We start from the raw sequence: 22,709 nt of genomic DNA, 5'->3' as shown, positions 1-22,709 counted from the left end.
AGTGCGTAAAAATAAAGATGGCGGCAGCAAGTTACTATGGTTACTTCACAGAATAAAAGAGACAGCATAAATAAAATTGCACTTTAATTAGTATTTAAATGAAAATGACCAAACTGCGTCAAGAAAGCCTTATATTTGGTGTCCTTAAGCACGGTACTTTATTCTAGGTTTGAATCGTACTGTTTCTGCGCAGATCGCGTTGTATCCCCGAGGGAATGGATAACACGGAAGTAAGTTACAGTATGTAACTTAGGCGGTACAGTAGCAGATCCGAGAAATACTGTGGCATAATAGCGCGAAACGGCCCGCGAGAGCGACACGCAACAGAATCAAACGTTTTCCTGGTTTGTGTGTTCTTTGAACTGTCTGTCTGTCCTACACTGTCAGCGACCGCACCGCGCACCTCCCCCGCCCGCAGCTACGCTCCCTCCGGCTACAAAGAGCTCAGCTGCCCGGGAACGAAAGGAGGAGAGGAGCTCCGAGTCCAACCGGGAGGAATTTAGGCGGAATATAATATATAATTTGATGTATATCCGTGTATAATAAATGGTATCATCACTTGGAAACTTTTTGTATACATGTTTAACTTTTTTTCCAGAGTTCTGTTTATCTAAATAACATGTTAATAAGTATTTGTTTAAGTTAAGAAAGCTAAAATGCCAGGTTTAAATCATTTTTCTAAAGAATGAAAAGTGTATTATTTATATTTTCTTTGCACTGAGATTTACATATATTATGAGTGAATACATTTCTTATTGAGTAATTTAATTACATTTTAGATAAAGATAAATATAATCAGTGATGGGAGTCCAAAATAATCAGTTAACTTACTGTAACGAAATCACAAAGTGAATATATATTTTTTCTAAAACTTAAAAAATGTAAAAAATAAAATAAGAAATACTTCAAGCCTGTTTATTTCATTCAAATGTAAACAATGAATTAAGACATTTGCCAGTTCTGTGTATAATATATAGTTAAATCACTTGGAAACTTTTTATATGTTTAACTTTTTCCAGAGTTCTGTTTGTTATCTAAATAACATGTTGATAATAAAGTATTTGTTTAAGTTAGGAAAGCTAAAAGGCCAGGTTTAAATTATATTTAAAGAATAAAAAGTGTTTGATTTATATTTCCTATGCACTGAGATTTATAGAGATTCTGATAGTATTGAGTGAAGTGATTACATTTCTTCTTGAGTAATTTAAATACATTTTAGATATGGTAGAAAAGCAATTTACAGCCTTTTTTAAATGCTCAGACACTAAACGTGAAAACTGACTCACTGAAACTCTTCACTCTTACCTTATTAACACCAATTCTACAAAACTACAAGTCCATTGCTGTAGTGTATTTGTGGATATTTGTTTGTGTGTTCAGTTACTAGTTTCAAGAAATATTGATAAGTATTCTGGAAGAGCTGTAAATACAACTTTAATGTTGTAGTAATTCATTAATTTTTTTAAATCATTTACCCAACACTGATAATAATAATGTATTAATACTACATGCATTTGTTATTTTTCAGCCAAATTCTTAATGGAATAAAGCCATGGTCTTTCTGTAATAACTTAAGTTCAGGCAGTTTCAGACACTCTTTACACAAAAGTCTAAACAGATGTGTGCCCACTATAACAGATTTGCACTGTGATGCTCTTGTTACAAAACACCAAACAGAAAGAGTGTCAGTTTAAAAAAAAATAAAACACTTGGAAAGATACGATAGCTGTATGAATATGTGCCAGTTCTGTATTATTTTTTTCACAGCTGCATGTGCAAAATATGAGCCAGAATAGACACAGGTGTTACAAATTTAGATATGAACAATGGCGACAACCTAAAAAGAGGGAAGGAAAAGAAGGAGGATGAGGAGGATGAAAGAGCCTGATCAGCCTGGTCAGAGGGTAGGCCTCAGACTGAGCTCTGTATGAAGACAGTCAGTCTCTCATTGACAGAAGTTTCAGTTGCCTTGCTTTGCATTCACTGTTTCTATTAAACTTGTGCTTTTTGCATAATGAGAGTGCTGAATACACAGATATTGTGATTTCACCTAGTGGAACATGTTCTTGGATCAACATTTCACATGTGTGAAACTCTTCCTGGAAGGCTTCAGGTCACAGTTCAGCTTTACTTCAATGAAACACCCCTGATCAAACTAATTGAGTCCTCCAGGCTTGTTTGAAACAGACATTATAATAGATAGCTAGATGCCCCATTAACAAGCCTTGATATCACTTTTATGAACTTGAAAAGTAGAACTTTATTATAACTAATTCATTGTTTGGTACAACAACTATACCGTTTTACCATGAAGAGTTTTTACTGTGGGACAGCTATTTAGAGCCATTTATACACTATATGCATTACAAAAAACTAAACTCATAACAAAATTAATTATGGGATGTTGATCTCTGCTCTGTCCACTTTTTTGATGTTGAAAATTCAACTCTACAGTTTAACAAAGTGACTTTTATTGACATTTCAGTATTTGAATGATAAAGTGTATAAGAAATAATATCTAGAGAAATACGTCTGTAAAATAACAGGAAATGTACTGGCAGCTTATTACAAGCTAGTTTAAATTGGATATACAACACCAACCCAGACAATAGATCACTTTAAACCAGGGGTGTCCAAACTTGGTTATGGAGGGCCACAATCCTGCTGAATTTAGCTCCAACAGACCTGCCAGGAAGTTGTTTTTTTTTGACACCATAAAATTATAATCAGTTAAGAAAATACACTGTTCTTATATTTTATATCAGGCAAAACAGCAGCTCCTCTGTTCAGTTGCCTCTGTTTATAGCGCAGTCATAACCGGATTAACCTCGTTGACTTATCGGAACAACGGACTGAAGCGGACCATGAGGCATTTAGCTTTCTATTATAATGTCTATGGTTTGAAACCTAAAGGTTTGTTGAAGCAGGCTGGGAACTAAACTGTGCAGGGCTGTGTCTCTCCAGGAACTGAGTTTGACACCCTTGACCTGTTGAACCTGGAACAACATTTCTATTAGTCAATCAGATTGATGAATAAGTTCACATTTTATGTTAAGGTTGATTTACATTGAGGGTTACATGCTTCTACATCATTGTTGTACGACTAATCATGTTCTCTGATATTGAGAATAATTTACAGTTATGGCTAGGTTTATGCCGACAAGAAATTGTCTAACAGCAAGAAGGTCGCTGGTTCGAGTGTCATCTGGGCCAGTTGGCATTTCTGTGTGGAGTTTGCATGTTCTCCCCGTGTCGGCGTAGGTTTCCTCCACAGTCCAAACTCATGCGCTATAGTGGTACTGATCAACTACATTAGCAGTAGTGTATTAGTGTAAGTGAAAATGATGGGCCCACTGTATGAAACATATGCCAGAGTAGTTACAGGTTCATTCTGCTGTGGCGACCCCTGATAAATCAGTAACTATGCTGAAGGATAGTGAGTGAGTGAATGAGTGAGTGAGTGAGGTTAAGGGGTAGGGATTAGGCAGTGGCGTAGCGGATGGGCCCGCTGTATAAAACATGCCAGAGTAGTTAGAGGTTCATTCTGCTGTGGCAACCCCTGATAAATCAGTAACTATGCTGAAGGACAGTGAGTGAGTGAGTGAGGTTTAGGGGTAGGGATTAAGCAGTGGCGTAGCGGATGGGCCCGCTGTATGAAACAAGCCAGAGTAGTTAGCGGTTCATTCCGCTGTGGCGACCCCTGATAAATCAGTAACTATGCTGAAGGACAGTGAGTGAGTGAGTGAGTCAGTGAGAGAGTGAGGTTTAGGGGTAGGGATTATGCAGTGGCGTAGCGGATGGGCCTGCTGTAGGAAACATATGTCAGAGTAGTTAGCAGTTCATTCCACTGTGGCGACCCCTGATAAATCAGTAACTATGCTGAAGGATAGTGAGTGAGTGAGTGAGTGAGTGAGTGAGTGAGTGAGGTTTAGGGGTAGGGATTATGCAGTGGCGTAGCAAATGGGCCCGCTGTATGAAACATGCCAGAGTAGTTAGCGGTTCATTCCGCCGTGGCGACCCCTGATGAATAAGTAACTATGCTAAAGGATAGTGAGTGAGTGTGTGAGTTAGGTTTAGGGGTAGGGATTAGGCAGTGGCGTAGCGGATGGGCCCGCTGTATGAAACATTCCAGAGTAGTTAGAGGTTCATTCTGCTGTGGCGACCCCTGATAAATCAGTAACTATGCTGAAGGACAGTGAGTGAGTGAGTGAGTGAGTGAGGTTTAGGGGTAGGGATTAAGCAGTGGCGTAGCAAATGGGCCCGCTGTATAAAACATGTCAGAGTAGTTAGTGGTTCATTCCGCTGTGGCGACCCCTGATAAATCAGTAACTATGCTGAAGTGAGTGAGTGAGGTTTAGGGGTAGGGATTAGGCAGTGACGTAGCGGATGGGCCCGCTGTGTGAAACATATGCCAGAGTAGTTAGCGGTTCATTCTGCTGTGGTGACCCCTGATAAATCAGTAACTTATCTGAAGGATAGTGAGTGAGTGAGTGAGTGAGGTTTAGGGGTAGAGATTAGGCAGTGGCGTAGCAAATGGGCCCGCTGTATAAAACATGTCAGAGTAGTTAGTGGTTTATTCCGCTGTGGCGACCCCTGATAAATCAGTAGCTATGCTGAAGGACAGTGAGTGAGTGAGGTTTAGGGGTAGGGATTAGGCAGTGGTGTAGCGGAAGGGCCAACTGTATGAAACATGTGCCAGAATAGTTAGCGGTTCATTTCGCTGTGGCGACCCCTGATAAATTAGTAACTATGCTGAAGGATAGTGAGTGAGTGAATGAGTGAGTGAGTGAGTGAGTGAGGTTTAGGGGTAGGGATTAGGCAGTGGCGTAGCGGATGGGCCCGCTGTAGGAAAAATATGTCATAGTAGTTAGGGGTTCATTCTGCTGTGGCGACCCCTGATAAATTAGTAACTATGCTGAAGGACAGTGAGTGAGTGAGTGAGTGAGTGAGTGAGTGAGTGAGTGAGTGAGTGAGGTTTAGGGGTAGGGATTAGGCAGTGGTGTAGCAGATGGGCCTGCTGTAGGAAACATGCCAGAGTAGTTAGCAGTTCATTCTGCTGTGGCGACCCCTGATAAATCAGTAACTATGCTGAAGGATACTGAGTGAGTGAGTGAGTGAGTGAGTGAGTGAGTGAGTGAGTTACTAGAGATTGATTTTATCACTGGTGATACTGTCAAACCAGTTCTGGAAGCTCAAATTAGTACGATCAGATGTGTTTAGAGGTTAAATTGAGGGTCTGCTGTCCCCTCACTTTTATTTACTTAAAAAACCTATAATAAAAATGTGTATGTGATCTATCAAGCATGTAGTTTGTATTTCATTTTTTTACTATATAAGTTGGCAGTTCATTCCGCTGTGGCGACCCCATGAATGAATGAATGAATGAATATATATAGTAAAAAAAAAGAAATACAAACTACATGCTTGATAGATCAGGAATCCCTGTTTTTATATCAGTTGTTTATTATTAATAAATAAATAGATAATAAATAAAGAAATGTATTAATTTGTTTGGAGATTAAAGTGCACCATCAAAGAAATCGGGTTTTCTAAAAAAAAAGTCAAATGAAAAGAGCATGTTTAATGTGAAACAAATATGTGAAAACTTCAACACGTGGATGCATACATTTAGCAAACTCCAAGTTGAAGTGTGTTACTTGCTGCAATTCCCCTCCCCCACCCCTCTGTTCGTGTGTATGTGTGTGTGTGTGTTTGTGTTTTAAGCACCCATCCCCCACTGTCAACTCACAGAAGCCTCAAGAGAGCTGCCCTGGGGTAGACTACGACTATAACAATAATATTAAATTAGTTTGTAAATGTAATTCAAGTTTACAACACCTATCAGGTTTCCCCTCACTTTAACACAGAAGATTGTGTTAAAACGCTAAGAATCTCTGTTTTTATATCAATTGTTTTTATTAATTAATAAATTATATATATATATAATTTATTTATTTGTTTGGAGATTTAAGTGCACCATCAAAGAAATCGGATTTTCTAAAAAAAAAAGTCAAATGAAAAGAGCATGTTTAATGTGAAACAAATATGTGAAAACTTCAACACGTGGATGCATACATTTAGCAAACTCCAAGTTGAAGTGTGTTACCTGCTGCAGCTTCCCTCCCCCACCCCTCTGTTCGTGTGTATGTGTGTGTGTGTGTCTTGAGCACCCATCCCCCACTGTCAACTCACAGACACCTCGTGAGAGCTGCCCTGGGGTAGAGACCAAGTGTGCCGCAAGCCTACGTTTGAGTGAAGGTTTCGGCCGTTAGATCGCCCCCTGGGGGCTGGCTGCAGTACAAGTCATAAAGCCCGCCTCCTCCGTGTTAATGAAGGAGACTTGAGCCCAAATAAAAAAAAATATTACACTTGCAATAAAATGTCCCGAAAGATAGTTCTGGTCGATTAAGGCACTGGTTATTGTGCTGAAATAGGTGCAGATCTTCATTTTTGTAAACAGTTTGTTTTTAGCAGTAATTTAATGCTGGGCGTGTCATCGTGATTTACAGCTGTGATTGACAGTTTCTCAAAGCGCGGCGTTTGAGCTTCGGCAGGAGACTGAAGTAGACTGAAATGTTATTATTCGATTTCTGTGTTATTTTACCATGACAAAATGAGTTCAGCAGTAAACTATAGTTTCTGACATACATGATCCTGGTGGAACACTGTTTATTCGCTAAGTTCAGGGCTTTTTTCGGGCTTTATTAGTTTGCTAATACACGCCTAGCCACCCAGATAGCAAAACACAGTTCCGGCTAGATTCTCGCCTGCCGGAGACTTATCTCTTAGAGCTCAGACTGACTAATGTTACCTCTGCTGGACCTACTCCGGATGCCTGGACTCACTCCCCGATTCCAGTCCGAGTCAATCGAGCCAGATGCGGCGGCCGAGCGAGCCGGTGCTGCCGCATGCGAGCCGGAATCAGCCCGCGACGCCGCGAGTAAAGTTATGCGCTGCGGCCTGGAGCTGGCGCGATTGAATATATAAAACCCTCATATTTGTTAACGTTATTACATCCATTTGTGTTGATATGACAGCAAACGCATGCTGAGAAGTTCGGGGGGCGTAGTTGATTTTACATAAAGCGTTTGATTGGAAGCTCGACTCTGCTCATTTTCGCGGCTCCTCCTCTGGCTCCATCAGACAATCCTTCTGCGCATGTCTGGCTCCAATTTCAGCAGTCTTTTGCGACAGTTTGTGCCCGTCAAGCAGGCGTTTTGCCCTCAAGGCGTTCAATGGGAAAAAGGGCTGTCGCGTCGTCCATATTTTTTACAGTCATTGGTAGAGACTATGACTATGATGACGACGACAATATAAAATTAGTTTGTTAACGTAATTCTAGTCTACAACACCTATCAGGTTTCCCCTCACTTTTTTTTTACTTTAAAAATATATATATATTTTTATTTTATAATTATTTTTTATTATATATATTTTTATTTATTTACTTATTTGGAGATTAAATTAAAGTGCACCATAATCAAAGAAAATCAGGTTTTCTAAAAAAAAAAAAAGTCAAATGAAAAGAGCATGTTTAATATAAAACAAATATGTGATCACTTCAACACGTGGATGCATACATTTTGCAAACTCCAAGTTGAACCTGCTGCAGTTTCCCTCCCCCACCCCTCTGTTCGTGTGTATGTGTGTGTGTGTTAAGCACACATCCCTCACAGCGCCTCATTCAACTCATGAACGCGCGGCATTTGCAAACACGTGCTAATGACGCAATCAATTGGAGACGCCTTTTCCCGCGAACTCATCTCTCCAGGGAGAGCAGGTAAATCAATTTATGTATTTAAATGCATAATTACTGCTTACACGACAAAACATTGCCTTTGTAAGATGTATGTTTAGTGCTTATATTCCTTTGTCGATTATATTTGTTGAAATGTATTTAATAGCAATGTTAGCTGTATACTGTTTAACACACTACATTTCTGTTGATCAAAATAGTGTTTGCGTGTGCTTGTGTGGTTGCCCCAAAAATAAAATCTTTATTTTTTGTTTAATATGGTGATTATTTTAAATTACTTTAATTAAATAAGCCTTTTAATGATGTTAATTAGCTTTCCCAAACGCACAGAACATTATATATATATATATATATATATATATATATATATATATATATATATATATATATATATATATATATATATATAACGTCTTTATTATATCAAAGTATATATAATTTTGAGGTGTGTAAAGTTACAAAAACATGAAAATGGTTCATGTGGGTCTAGCCCTGTTTTCAGTCTAAATAACAATGTATTTATAGCTTTGTTTAACGAATATAGGAAAATTAATCTTGGATGTGATTTACATCCTACCTATTCTGTTTTTAATTACATTATGATTTAATTTCTGATTTAAATTTTTAGATAGAAGTACATTACTAGATCTATGTGAAATCATTTGGGTTCAGCAGAACAATAGACAATATATAAAATGTATTATGCTATTATTATTATGTTATTTATTAGCATAATATAATTTATTATATTTATTTTTTCGTAAAGTCTTTATAGGAAACATGCCCTTTGTCTTCATGCTGGGAGTAAGAAAAAACAGAAAGCGTAAAATACCTCAAGAGGATGCAGAACATTACATTTGTTGTAAAAGTGACAAACCTGCAAGTGCAATTCATCAACAATTACAAAGGTAAGTTATACTCACAAACACTCTCTCTCTCTGTCTATATCTCTCTATGCAGTGGTTCAATATAGAATGATAATGAACATGTACAATATTGACATCATGGGAACTCAAAATACATTGAATAATTATTTATTATGTAAACTTTTACAGTTCTTTTTAGTAAAATCCATGTCGTGTTGCAGTGGTATTGTTAACAGTGCAACATTCTAAGAGACTTAATTGTTTTTCAATAATATTTTCAAGTTCATCTGGCCTACTACAGGTTGAAATATTAACTGAAACTGTTACTAAAATTTAAAATATTTATAGGTCAGTTGTACTGTACATTAACTCTGTGCAAGAAGGCTTCAATAGTAAACATTAGTTAATTAAAAGTATTGGTAAAGTTTAATGTTAATCTTAGGTGATGATCATTTCTTAATGCTTATGTATGTGTTAAAATTATAGTAATCTGATTACAATCGTTTTACTAAAGTTAGTCGTTTTACTAAATGGGGATAATAACTAATAATATTCAGTTGTATTATTTTATCCTATATTAACACAGTAACTGTAATGAATCTGGCTTTTTTCTTACCGTTGACTTTAATCCATTAATTTTATTTTAAAGTGTTACCTGTTGTACTTTATCATACTTTTGCAATTAAATTGGGTTGAAACATTTATTGACTCTGAACATGTGTATATACAACAAAGCACTACATTAATTATTTTTGCTATTATAATTGTTAAAGTAACCAATGCAAACCATACACACACTTAAATTAGTTTTTAATGTATCTGTAATGTTGTAAAATATTTTACAGATCACCAGACTTTTAATTTTCAGCCAGGCACTCCAATGGCTTCCAATGACATCTTTCCATTTCAAAATAGTCACGTTTAAGATCTGATTTCTTTAAAAATCAGTAATCTTCACTACCTGTTATATTTATGATATGAAGTGGGTTTCAGATCGGACAAGAAGCACTGCATTAAAGTCCATTTCCCCCCGCCATGTCTTTAAAATATGAGTTTTTTACCCTGTATTTTGGTTGTTGCTAGATCAGATATGGTTGCAGCCGAAAGTTAACGAAAACTATTTATATTATTTCTTAAATTTCACATTTGTTGTATTTTATTAACGTCTATCCCCACCCCAACCCTAAATCCAACTGTTACAGTAACGTAAAAACAGTAGTTGTATTGAGTATTATTTATGCTGCTATCTATTAAAATACCCAATACATTTTATTTTTTAAAGCCTACCTTCACCCCAACCTTAAACCCAACCGTCACAGTACTGTAAAAATATTCATTATTGTTATACATTCATTCATTCATTTTCTTTTCAGCTTAGTCCTTTTATTAATCTGGGGTCGCCACAGCAGAATGAACCGCCAACTATTCCAGCATATGTTTTACACGGCGGATGCCCTTCCAGCTGCAACCCATCACTAAGAAACCCATACACATTCATTCACACTCATACACTTCAGACAATTTTTATCTTACCCAGTTCACCTGTACCACATGTCTTTGGACTGTGGGGGAAACCGGAGCACCCCGAGGAAACCCACGCGAATACAGGGAGAACATGCAAACTCCACACAGAAACACCAACTGACCCAGCTGAGGCTTGAACTAGCGACCTTCTTGTTGTGAGGTGACAGCACTACCTACTGTGCCACTGCGTCGCCTATTATACCTATCATAAAAATGCTGCTATATGGATGTGCATAGCACATACCAGCCGGCCACGTATTCGATTTAGACTTTACCCAGTATTTTCAATGGAATTTCTGCGCTAGCCTTTTGCTATACTGACGGCGCTAGTGGTTATACCATCGTTCATCTAATTTTACGCTTGAACAACTAAATGAATGCTTTAGTCTGTTTAACTGAATGTATTGTAATAACATTACAACATTGATGATGTACAAACAACTTTGTGAAATTGAAAATATCCACATTAAGCTATCACCGGAAGTTTATCGTTGGCTTTAAAACTCTAGCTGTGCAGAGAGCCCATTGTGCATAAACAATTTTGTTCCAAATCCCCGTTAATATCTAATCTTTGTGCTAACAAACAATAGCGAACACAGTTGGGCAAGTTACTTCCAAAATGAAATGCATTACAGTATATATATATATATATATATATATATATATATATATATATATATATATATATATATATATATATATATATTAAAAGTTACTGCCATTTCTTTTTTTGTAATTGGTTACATGACAATATTAATATCTCAGAAATGCATTACACTACTTTTGTATTACTTTTAGGTTACTTTAACCAAAATACCCACAGAAGTACGACTCTAATGAATTAAAGTATTAATTTTCAATAGTATGTCTATGTTTTCAAATACATTTAGCTATATATTGTAATTATTCAGAGAATTTTTTGTTTGCACAAGGAGTCTGACAACAGCCAGTGCTCCACACAGAGATCTGGTCATTTATTTGACATATTTTCTTTTAAATATATATTCATAGTGCTTCATCTTTTACACATTTATATATATGACTGTGTAACCTTAATCACTTCTGGGGATGGGGACTTTTTACAGTAAAAGGTAGCAATTTTATTTTATCCAATAAATGCATTGATAATATCCACAGATTTTTAAATAGTCAATCAAATGAACTTAAACTATTAAAATTGCAACAAACATTTGTTTTGGCCCAAACTACAAAAACAAACAAATTTAAAACTAGTTTAAACACACTGGTTTAATCATCCATACATGTCATTATAACTATATTGTATAAATATTATTTCAAAGACCTACATCATGCTAACAATTAAAAGCTGAATGACATGACATAACAGGCGATTGCCCTCTGAGTGCACCTGAAAAGACATTAATGACACTTCTCATAAAGCTTGAGAAGCATACAGGACAAGTAGAACAATTAGTTCAAATAAAAACACAAAAGTCTGTAGAATTTAATGCAAACTCAAAAAATGCAATTATGAACCAATGATAATTAATTTTCAACAAACTGCAGCTAATGAACGTCTTTTGTTTAGGAGGATGAGTTTTCACCACTGAAGCTTTATTCAGAGGGGATTTTGTTCTTGAGTACAAGTTTGAGTGGTGAGTATGATTAGCCGAAAGGTTATTAAATATGTTTAGATGTGGTTAAATAAATGAGCAAATAAGCAAACATAACACTGCCGTGCCCCTATGCCAGGGATCACCAAACTTGTTCTTGGAGGGCCGGTGTTCTGCTGGTTTTAGCTCTAACCCAAATCAAACACACCTGAACAAGCTAAACAAGGTCTTACTAGGTATACTTGAAACACCCAGGCAGGTGTGTTTAGGCAAGTTGGAGCTAAACCCTGCAGGACACTGGACCTCTAGAAATAAGATTGGTGACCCCTGGCCTATGCTATAGTATCATGATAGGTGATCTCAAAGGTGGATGACATGAAAATTGTGTATCACCCAACAATAATGTCCAAGCACTGCACAACTCTGAACAAGTTCGACCCACGCATGTGCAAGGCAGGCAATTCTGTAATCTATCAGCTTAAATATATCGGCCATATTTTGATATCAGACTGATGACCATAACATAAAAAAAAAGCATTTATCGGCTGATATTGATATGGCCGATAATATATTATGCATCTCAAAATTTAAGTATTTCTGATTCTGATCATTCTGATTACAATCAGTTCCCATATTTGATTGCAATTTCATAAAAAATGTTCCTCACAGACATAAAAAATATTTTACAGGAATTGAGAAGTGAAATGTTAATTAACACTTATAATCAAATCTGTAGTTTTTAGTGAAATAATTAGCAAGTTTTAAAATAGAATTAATTCTCGATACTATTGTTAACACCTCTTTGAAGATGGTCACAGAAAAAAAATAGTACATCTTAAATGTATAAACTTTAAAAATTGTTTGTGTTTTATGCTTAGTGATTGTTTTATGTTTTACAGCATGGATGCATCGAAAGAAGATGGGTCTTTAGGGAGACTTGTAAATGATGACCACAAAGCTCCTAACTGCAAAATGAAAATCATATCTTTGCTGTGTGCAACATACTTCCAGGAGAAGATATAACCTACAATTATGGAGATTCTGGTTATGGTGAGTAGGGGTCAGTAGTATGAGTCTACAGAAATCAGTAGGTTCACTTACCAATTGTCTATATTATGAAACATAAAATTCAACCATAATTATACGGATGCTTTATTCTGTAATATTGACAGTCAAAATAGCAATACTGACTGACATGTATAAGTAGAAAGTCTGGTCAGAAGGAATATACAGGGTTTCCGCGGGGTCTTAAAAATTCTAAAATTAAAAAATCGAAATTTAAGGCCTTCAAAAGTCCTAAATTCACTGTTCTAAGTCTTAAATATTTTTGCACAGGTCTTATTTTTGCGATGTCCATGTAACGCTACATCTAAAACTCATTTAAATTCTTTTTTTGTTGTTGTTGCTAGGTTTTCAGGGTGTTGTAGTTATTTATTTCACTAGTCCAATTGTAATTTGCGTTATTACAACTACAAATAAGACCGACATGCCCTATACCGACAATTGCTAATCAGCTTTCTGTTATTGAACTCAGTGCGCGCGGTAAATGTGATGTCATCACTGTGTTTATGGAGGTCTGCCAGCCGCGACATGATTTTGGCTGGCAGAGCTCACAAAATGTTTTTTCAGTTCGTGCGGTTCAAATTTGATTTGAATTGAATATGAAACACTTTGAAGAGATTTTGTCTGAAACAGGTATGACTGTACACACATAGGGCTGGACAATAATTCGATATCAATATATATCGCGATAGATTTTTTTCAATAACAGTGATGATTTTTAAACCCATTTCCGGTATTTCGATATACATTTGCATACATCTGTTTTATTATAGATAAGATCTTATACCTTGTATCATTTGTCACTGAATGACTTTTTCGTGCTCAGAATGAGCGTGATGTCACTTGCGTGATGACGTACATCACAGACACGCTGCCACTGCCAGCGCTCAGAAGTTAGTTAAGCTGCTCCGTCGCAGAATGCTACAAAATGCTACAAAATGTGTGCCCTGAATACTGATGTGAATGAACAAGCTTCCACAACTAAGAATGCAGACAAATTAGTTGATGAGAGAGGAAAGACGAATGCAGTGGTGTGGAAGTGATTCAGCTTTTTAAGTTTCGATAAACGTTTAGTTTCGGTGCTCTGCAAAATGTGCGGTAGAGTGGTGCCGAGTCTGCCGACTAACAGCGGAAAGACATCAAATCTGTTCCACCCGATAGAACATACTGAGAGTCAGAAGCAATGACAGAAGATGAGGCATCATTTAAGTTTAAGTCAACCTGTCGCCTCACCATCCACCTTCCCGACACAGATGGCTATGAGGCACCGTGTAGGATCTAAATAAAACTTTGCTTATCAACACGAGCATATAAATTACTCGCATATAAACCTATACTATGTTCAAAACATGTATGAAACTTGCGCATATATAAACTTGATGCATGCCCATTGATACACCCATTGATACACCCATTAGGGCTGGACAATGATTCGATATCAATATATATCGCTATAGAATTGTTTTCAGTAACGTGATATGAGTTTTAAACTCATTTCCGGTATTTCGATATAAATTTGCATATATATATATATATATATATATATATATATATATATATATATATATATATATAAAATAATTATATTTTTAAGATCTTATAGATTGCATTAGGGATGTAACGGTATCAGAATTTCACGGTACGGTAATACCTCGGTATGAATGTCACGGTACGGTATTTATTGAATCATTTACAGGAAAAACAAAACTTATGAAAATACTCCAAAAAAGTGCCAAAAGTGTCAATGACATACAAATTAGCCATCTATCTGTAACATTTGAAACAGGAACTTCAATTTTAATAACAAAAAAATATTAAACCATGTAAAAAAATTAAGTTTCAATTTAGTATTGTTAAAAACTCATCACATTTAACATTTAATCACTCACTCACTTAGATAGAGATGGGTTTAAAGGAAAATTATCATATAACTATAATCTGGTAAAAGCTGGTATCTCTGGGTATTTACAATGTCCCCTGCAACAGAAAAAAACCCCTCTCATTTAGGACTGAGGTTTCTGGGACAGAGATATGACTTGGCCCAGGTTGACAGCAGTGGGTAACATTGTGCATTGTCTTTCCCCCACTTGAGAGGACAAGCCATGAGTGAGATAGAGATCTCTTTGCGGTACAAGTCAATGTCTGCATCAATCTGAACAGTGTGCTGTGTTTCTGCAGTCCCCATGCAGTCCCCATACTATTAGTCGTATTCCCCAACTTGCAGGCACGTGCACACATAGGGCTCAACCTGTGCAGTGCACATGCCCTTTTTAGTCTTGGATAGAAAGTGCCCTTCCAAAATGATCAAAAGTGCCCCCGCAACGCGACACACCCTACGTGCCGCTCTTCAGTAGGCGCGCGACAACACCGCTCTTGAGTATGCGTGCTCAACCCCCCCCTCCCCGCTTTACAGTACGCGCGCGACAACACAGCTGATCAGAACACGCGCGACAACACCGCTATTCAGTACGCGCGCGACAACACCGCTATTCAGTACGCGCGCGACAACACCGCTATTCAGTACGCGCGCGGCGACAACACCCGCTTTATGTTCGATCATTTCCAGGTCTTTTTCATCCTCGCTTCTAGCAGCACACTTCATTTCCGCATTACTGGATCTGTAGCGACAACAGACCGCAAAGAATGATGGCAACCCCAGGGCTGATGGGAATTGTAGTTTCCACTACCTCCCGTTCGCTTCATTCGCCTGAGCAAATTTTCTCAGAAGACCTATAGTTTTATCGAGTCATGCGACTACGCTAATATCGGAAAAAATTTATATTGCGGTATGACGGTATTTACAATACCGTTACATCCCTAGATTGCATCATTTGTCACTGAGTGACGGTCAGTGCTCAGCCATCAGAAAGAGCATGATGTACGTCATCACGCATGTGACATCACAGACACGCTGCCAGCGCTTAGCACAGCAGTTGGTTAGCTACGTCGCAGAAAGTTTGCCCTGAAGTGTGCCCTGAATACAGATGTGAATGAACAAGCTATATATATATATATATATATATATATATATATATATATATATATTTGCACAGGGCTTGACATTAACTTTTTTGATCACCAGCCACTGTGGCTAGTAGATTTCCAACTTTACTAGCCACTCTGCATTTTCACTATCCACAATTTTGTTGTTGGAAAAATATATTTTATATGCATAAGTTTGACGTTGACATGCTAAAATTACTTGATTTAAATTTTGTGTTATGTCCACGTGTTCTCAATCATTTCACTTTTTGTGTGTCGAGTATGAGGTTGCTCAATGAGCATGAGTAAAGGAGTCATGGTTTCATAGTGTTTGCACGACTAGCATGACTTTTTTTAGAGCTCAAAATTAACGGTTTACCAAATTTATCTCTATAACCATACAAAACAATAATTATTTCTTAGACACAAATGTTTAATGTGTCAAAACAAGCAAAATATAGCTGTATACTATACTTTTTATTTAATAAAACATTTCTTAAAAAAGAAAGAAAAGCAATTGACTTTTAAAAAAATAACTATTGTCATGTATCAAAAATATTTACAGTAATCTGTAGTGGCTAATGATCATCCTCTCATTTGGTATTCACTTGCTTTCTTCTGCTCACGTGATCACAATTATTTTACTTCTGGATTCTAAGATCACATTTGCACGCATATTGGGTCATCCTTATATTGTCGAACCCTGCTTTTAGGAAAACTACAAAATTGAAAAAAAATTATTTTCAACCAGGCAAAGTGGCTTGTGGGAGTGACTGTCTAACACGACAAAGCTGAAATCTACCTGAATTTGGCGTGTTGCCGGGTGTTAATGTAAAGCCCTGTGTGTGTGTGTGTGTGTGTGTATATATATATATATATATATATATATATATATATATATATATATATATATATATATATATATATGTCTGTTTGTAAAGGCTAAATACAAAAAAGAGAGTGAACATTTGAAAAAGTTAACAAGTAAAATTTTTTTAAACCTTTTTATTAAAAGAAAAGTTATAAGAGCCTGGAGGTATTATAGACTTTGCAAATTCAGTTTGCAGATATTTGTAGGTACAGACATCTATTGTGTGCGTTCTTGGCAGTTTTTTTATGTCTTTTTAATATTGTCCATATCGATATCGGAATTATATCATATCGACCGAAATTAAGAAGTATATCATGATATAAATTTTTGTCATATCATCCAGCCCTATACACACATCTTCTTTATGATCAGTCCATGCGTGATCATAGGGAGAAGTAGAACCAGATGATCAATACTTTTTGGCTAGAAATTGCAACAGCAGTGGGAAAGGACGACAGTTTTTGTAAAAGTTTGGAAAAACCTGTGGGATAAGTTTGTTTAAAAAAAGAGGCCATGCAAAAGTGTAGACCCAGTTGGTTTTAATATTACAGAATATGTTTTTCCATCATGCATAGGTTTTACACTAATGTATAGACCTATATTACAATTTCGAATTTAAAACAATTTACAAGTTACAAACTAAAATTAAGTAACAAAATTTTGCCTAATTACCCTAACCTGCCAAGTTCACCTAATTAACCTAATTAGGCTTTTAAATGTCACTTTAAGGTGTATAGAAGTGTCTTCAAAAATATCTAGTCAAATATTATTTACTGTCATCATGGCAAACAGAAAATAAATCTGTTATTAGAGATGAGTTATTAAAACTATTATGTTTGAAATGTGTTGAAAAAAAAATCTGCTCTCCATTAAACGGGAATTGGGGAAAAATAAACAGGGGGGCTAATAATTCTGACTTCAACTGGAAAGGAATGTATGAATATATTTATCAGTTTACAGTATATTGATGCCCAATTTCTAGGCTTTATTGGTAATAACTAAACAAGCCAGAAAGTCGTGTGTGAATTGTTGAGTGGGCAAAATAAAAAATAAAAAACCTCAATATTTTTAGTGAGTGTACTTGTTTTCTGTTTTTATTTCTGCCTTAATAAAAAATATAATTGTAGAGCAACCCAAAATCTGTTGCCATTAATATTTAACTTTAATGGGTAGAACTGTCTGAGATATGAAGAAAAGCATGTGATGCATCATTTAGATAAAAAATGTATTTAAAAAATCTTGAATGGTTATAAAAATCTTTATAATTAATTATAAAATAATTAAAAACGATTATCCTGAATGATATTAATGATATGACCTAGTTCCAGAAGCTTTTTACTTCTGTTTATTTGTCAGATTTTACTGTCGGTTTCTTCTTCTTCTGATCTCTTTATGTGAATGCGTGTTTTTGATATTGCGATATAGGTCCTAAATTTAATACTTAATGGTCTTAAAAAGGTCTTAATAAGTCTTAAATTTGACATTATGATATCTGCAGAAACCCTGAATATAGAAAAAGAAGAATATACTTGTTCTGTCTTGACAAATATTTCTGATTTCGATATTCTCTGTTTTTTTTCTGACATCCAGTCCCATAATGTTCTGTCTCCTCACCTGCTTTGGACAACGTGAAGATGAGTGATCCTCACAAACAAACTGAGCCACAACAGTCAGACAAAGCAAGAAGATCAGGGAATAAGACGGTAACCCTTTCATTCAGGCACCAGGTAGCCTATCTAGTGATATTTGCTGCTAAGTGAACAGGGCAGAGTAACCAGAACAAGGTAAGACAGACCCTTTGGCAGGTTTATTTAAAATGTAATCTTGTTCTAACTATATAACATCATACAATTGTGTCTTAAAGCAATTTATTTAAAGATGAAAGGATAGCTCAATTATGTATTTTCACATGCCAGATATTCTGGAGTTAATTCATACAGTATGACCAATAGTACACATACAGATTTTACTATAAAAGATTGGTTAATTACTGGCAAGTGATAGTTGGACTGCATAGTTAATCGTAAAAAGATGGCGATCTCGATTCGAACCCCTGAACGTCGATGCGTGAACGACATTTAAATGACCATATTGCAGTTTGGAGTTATGTTTACTACAAGATAGGGTTGTGCCGATTGACACTAGTGTTGTGTATCGATGATAGGGAGAGATATCACAGAGAGCTGAGGCCTGACTATTTTAAAGATGATGTTTGGTTCGTTTCACATTTCTGTAGACCTATTACATGTGTTAAATTCATTTTTAAATAAAAGACTTATTATTAATATTATCTTGTTGTTGATGTTATTCTTATCAGAATTAATAATCAATTAACTGTAACTTGTCCAGCTTTAGCTGTGTCCGTCAGCATTGCCTAACCAACACTTTCAGACTGCAGCAGCAATCATTTAAATTGAAAATTGCCTGCTCAAAGGAAAAAAAATACAATGATTTTAAAATTGCAAGGCGAGTATTACCTATATTCACAATTTTTACCAAAATCAGCATGTCAAAAAGAATTTATTTCCCATTCTTTGCATATCAAGTTAATATGCAACTTCACTGTTACTTAAAAATAATAGGCTAAATAACAAAACAGGATTTAATTAACAAACAAGTTATAGGTGCAGTAGGTGATCTGCCAAAATACTAACCGGTTGGCATAATATCTTTGAAACACAGTCCCTCCCCTGCCATCCAAAGCCACGCCTCCTAAAACACGAATGCTCATCGTAAAGATGGCAGTGGACAACCCACTAGATCATGTCATTCACCATTTATAAATGTAGCTAGTGTTTGGCCGGTGGCGTGCAGGAATTACACTTATTACTAAACCATATTTGCATGCTATTTCACATGAATATTCAGAGTAGTGGTGAACAATATAAAGAGCGCATCACAGGCTGTCATTGTTCAGAAATGACCCAATATAAATACAAAAGCATCTTCAGCTCAGTAAAGTAGGCTAGGCCGAATAGCTCTATTTACTGATGTTTTGTTGTTAAACTAAATATAAATCTACTTTATCAATGCTGTAAAAGGACCTTATGAAACTGAAAATAGTCGCATCAATCTTTCACGGGGAGATTTCAGTGGCTGAACAACACTTCTGTGCAAATAACCCATTCATAACAACACAATCTACATCAGCTCTGTGTGACTAAAAGAGTTTAACACAGAACATGACCTGCCTAACAGAAATACTTCAGTCATGGTATTATTCTTCTTCCAGCGTGCAAAACTCACTCCAATATAGATTCAGGAGTTTAACAGGTTTTTATTCAGCATTTGATTCGCAACTGTGACTGCTCGTCTGCACATAAAAGCGCGGCGCACATGCACGCATCCACACGCAAATGGTGAATCTGCATGAAGAGATGCCCAGTGGTTCAAATCTACATTTGCTGACAGTTTGAACTACTTATAAGAATTATGAGAATTGTCAGCCCGACAATATTTAATTGGATGAACATGTTTTAGTTTATGCCTTACCCAGAATATAAAAATACATATAAACACATTTAGATCATTTTCTTTAATCTTTACTTTTGGACTGTGAAGAGACTTTCGACCAGCACAACACATGATTCTGAAGATGATCACCTACTGCAGCTTTAAATAGACTTAAAAAAATAAAATAAAACCAAAAATGAAAACTTTAGAACTGAAAGTGGCTCAGATGTTCTGGAATAAATGGTGTTGCAGTAATGCACAATTGTTGGTCACCTGAGACTCCTTTTATAACAGCACTCTCACACGATTATCTCTTGCTTTCACAAAAAGTTTTTTATCTTTTATTTATATTTGTTACTAATAGCCTATTTTAGTTTTGCCTACGGGTAAAGGAAGCCTATGGACTTTTTAAATTTGTTTTTAGTGCATATATTTACTGATTTGTCAAATACCCAGAATATACAGGGTGTCCGCAGGGGTTGTGAAAGGTAGTAAATGAAATTAGTCAAAATTAAGGGCATTAAAAAGTATTAAAAAGTAGTTAATGTCATCTGACGAGGTATTAAATTTTCGAGCTCATGATAAATTTTTAGATTTTTAGATACATTTTCAGTTTGTGTTGAGTGCAGGCCTTTATTCTAAAATTTGCGTGGATTTATTTAAATGTTGAGAGTAGGACCGGAGCGATATCGTGAGGTGGTATGGTAACTTGGCAACAAAGCCGCAACGTCAACACACCAGGGCTCGAAATTGTGACTATTCTGGTTGCATATGCGCCCAAAAATTAAGCTATGCAACCTCATAATATATTTGGGAGCATGTGTGCGACTGCATATAATGGTTGTAGTGCGACCTGCTTAGATTTTTTCTAAAGATGTGCTGAATCGCTTTTCCCGGCCATTAAAATGGTTCATATTAGCTGTCAATCACTTAAGGCTTTCCGCTGTCAGATGACAGGGAGCTTTTGTGACTGCAGGAATTGCAAACGCCTGAAGAGTGAAAAGTACACAGGTTTGCAAATCCCACCTAAAGTTACAAATAATGGCACAGATGACCACTATCATGTGGTGAATGTTGATCCACCAACCGAGATCGAGTGTTTTCGGAGAAGGTGGCCGAATCTGGATGCGTTGCATTCACTGCGTGTTCAGCACAAATGTCCGCTAAATGTAAAATCTAATACTGTACACATCATCGCCAAAGAAGCAGGCCTTCTAAGTTTACACTGAAACTGCAGCTCATAACAAAGAACCGCATTGCGCTGTTGGTCATCGCGAGAATCCTGCTCTGCCTGCTCATTTATTGGGTCGGCTGACTCGCCTGCTTTATTCCACAAACACAGAAAAATGTAAATCAGCTCATAACTAGTGTGAGCATTTACAATGACACAAACCAAAATCAAAACTTTCAAAGAGTGGCAGAAGTGAGACTTTTTTTTGAGATGTATATTCTTTTTCTATTTAATTACTGATGACTGTTTGCAGCTTTTAGCCTTGAATTGAATGATTTATTATAATCTTTTGTTTGTTTTGTAGTAGAAATATTATTCATTAAATTAACTCGCATATAAAAAAACATATTTTTGTTTGATGTAAACTATACATTTATTCTTCATGAAGTAACAGTAGGACTTTATATAGCAGATAACCCACATTCAAGGCAGCATGATAATGACAAATGTAATTCTTTGTTATTATTATTGTCATCATTGATTCAGCACGATTGTCTAACCATGCTGAGAACGGTGTGTAATTGTGCCGCACTGATCCAGGCTCAGTGGAGAAACAACCATAACCGTACTGAACTGTTCTTAGAAGAGCGGCTATTGATATTAATGACATGCATAACATTGATTAAAAACTATGAACAAAGGCCCATTGTGACATCTAGATTAATCCCTCTGCTTTACTTAAATGTATATGTTATCTGCAATATGTTATTGCATTTAGAAAGATTTAATTTACGCCACTACAGTTGCAGCTCTAAGTCGTGCTGGTATTACATTTTTTTTGAAGGCATTAAAAAAGGTAGTAAAAGGTATTAAATTCAACTTAAGAAGTTCTGTATATAACCTGAAATAAATATGTTTGTTTTATTTGTGTTTAATTCGATGGAATGATAAACATGGACATGGGTGTTATTCAAAACATGACCTATTTATTTTTAAATATATTATATTTATATATTTAAAATGTTTTATTTAATTGTTTAAACCATATTACATAAATTTACAACTACTATTTTACCATTTGTTTTGGCTTTAGTTATTAAACAGATTATTAATAAATAATCAAAGAACATTTTACTGAGCTCAGTCAATAGTTTTGTCTGTAGGTCTAGTCAAAAGTCTAATACAATTAGAGCCATGGCTGCAACGAGTCTGCAACACTGTATCTACAATGAAACTCAGAAAACAATAAACAGAATTATTCCAAGCACAACATTGTGTTAGATTTTAGCAAATACAAATGTAACCTTGTTGATTATCACTTATGTGACTATGATCAGACCTGCCGCACTCAACTGAACAAAACATGGACAAATAAAACTCTATCACAGAGAAATAGTCATCCGCGGGGGTCCTTCTCTCATCTAAACAGGACATTAATGCATCTTTGTTT

At 36.0% G+C, this 22,709-nt stretch overlaps 2 protein-coding genes and 1 long non-coding RNA gene across 5 annotated transcripts in view; 1 reads left to right on the top strand and 2 right to left on the bottom strand.

The window, feature by feature from the left end:
- Positions 1 to 22,709, bottom strand: part of banp (BTG3 associated nuclear protein) — a 419,239-nt gene that overhangs the window by 19,918 nt on the left and 376,612 nt on the right. The gene's annotated exons all lie outside the window — the stretch shown is intronic.
- znf469 (zinc finger protein 469) overlaps positions 1 to 22,709 on the bottom strand; it is a 467,804-nt gene that overhangs the window by 168,260 nt on the left and 276,835 nt on the right. The window lies entirely within an intron of this gene.
- LOC147837881 (uncharacterized) lies at positions 12,455 to 18,925 on the top strand. Its single transcript, XR_015526616.1, has 2 exons — positions 12,455 to 12,770; positions 18,226 to 18,925. It is a non-coding gene; the product is annotated as an uncharacterized LOC147837881 (long non-coding RNA).

Source organism: Danio rerio, chromosome 25 (genome assembly GCF_052040795.2).
Source record: "Danio rerio strain M-AB ecotype USA chromosome 25, GRCz13ab, whole genome shotgun sequence".
Taxonomy (NCBI): Eukaryota; Metazoa; Chordata; class Actinopteri; order Cypriniformes; family Danionidae; genus Danio; species Danio rerio.
This window is presented reverse-complemented; position numbering and strand designations above follow the sequence as displayed.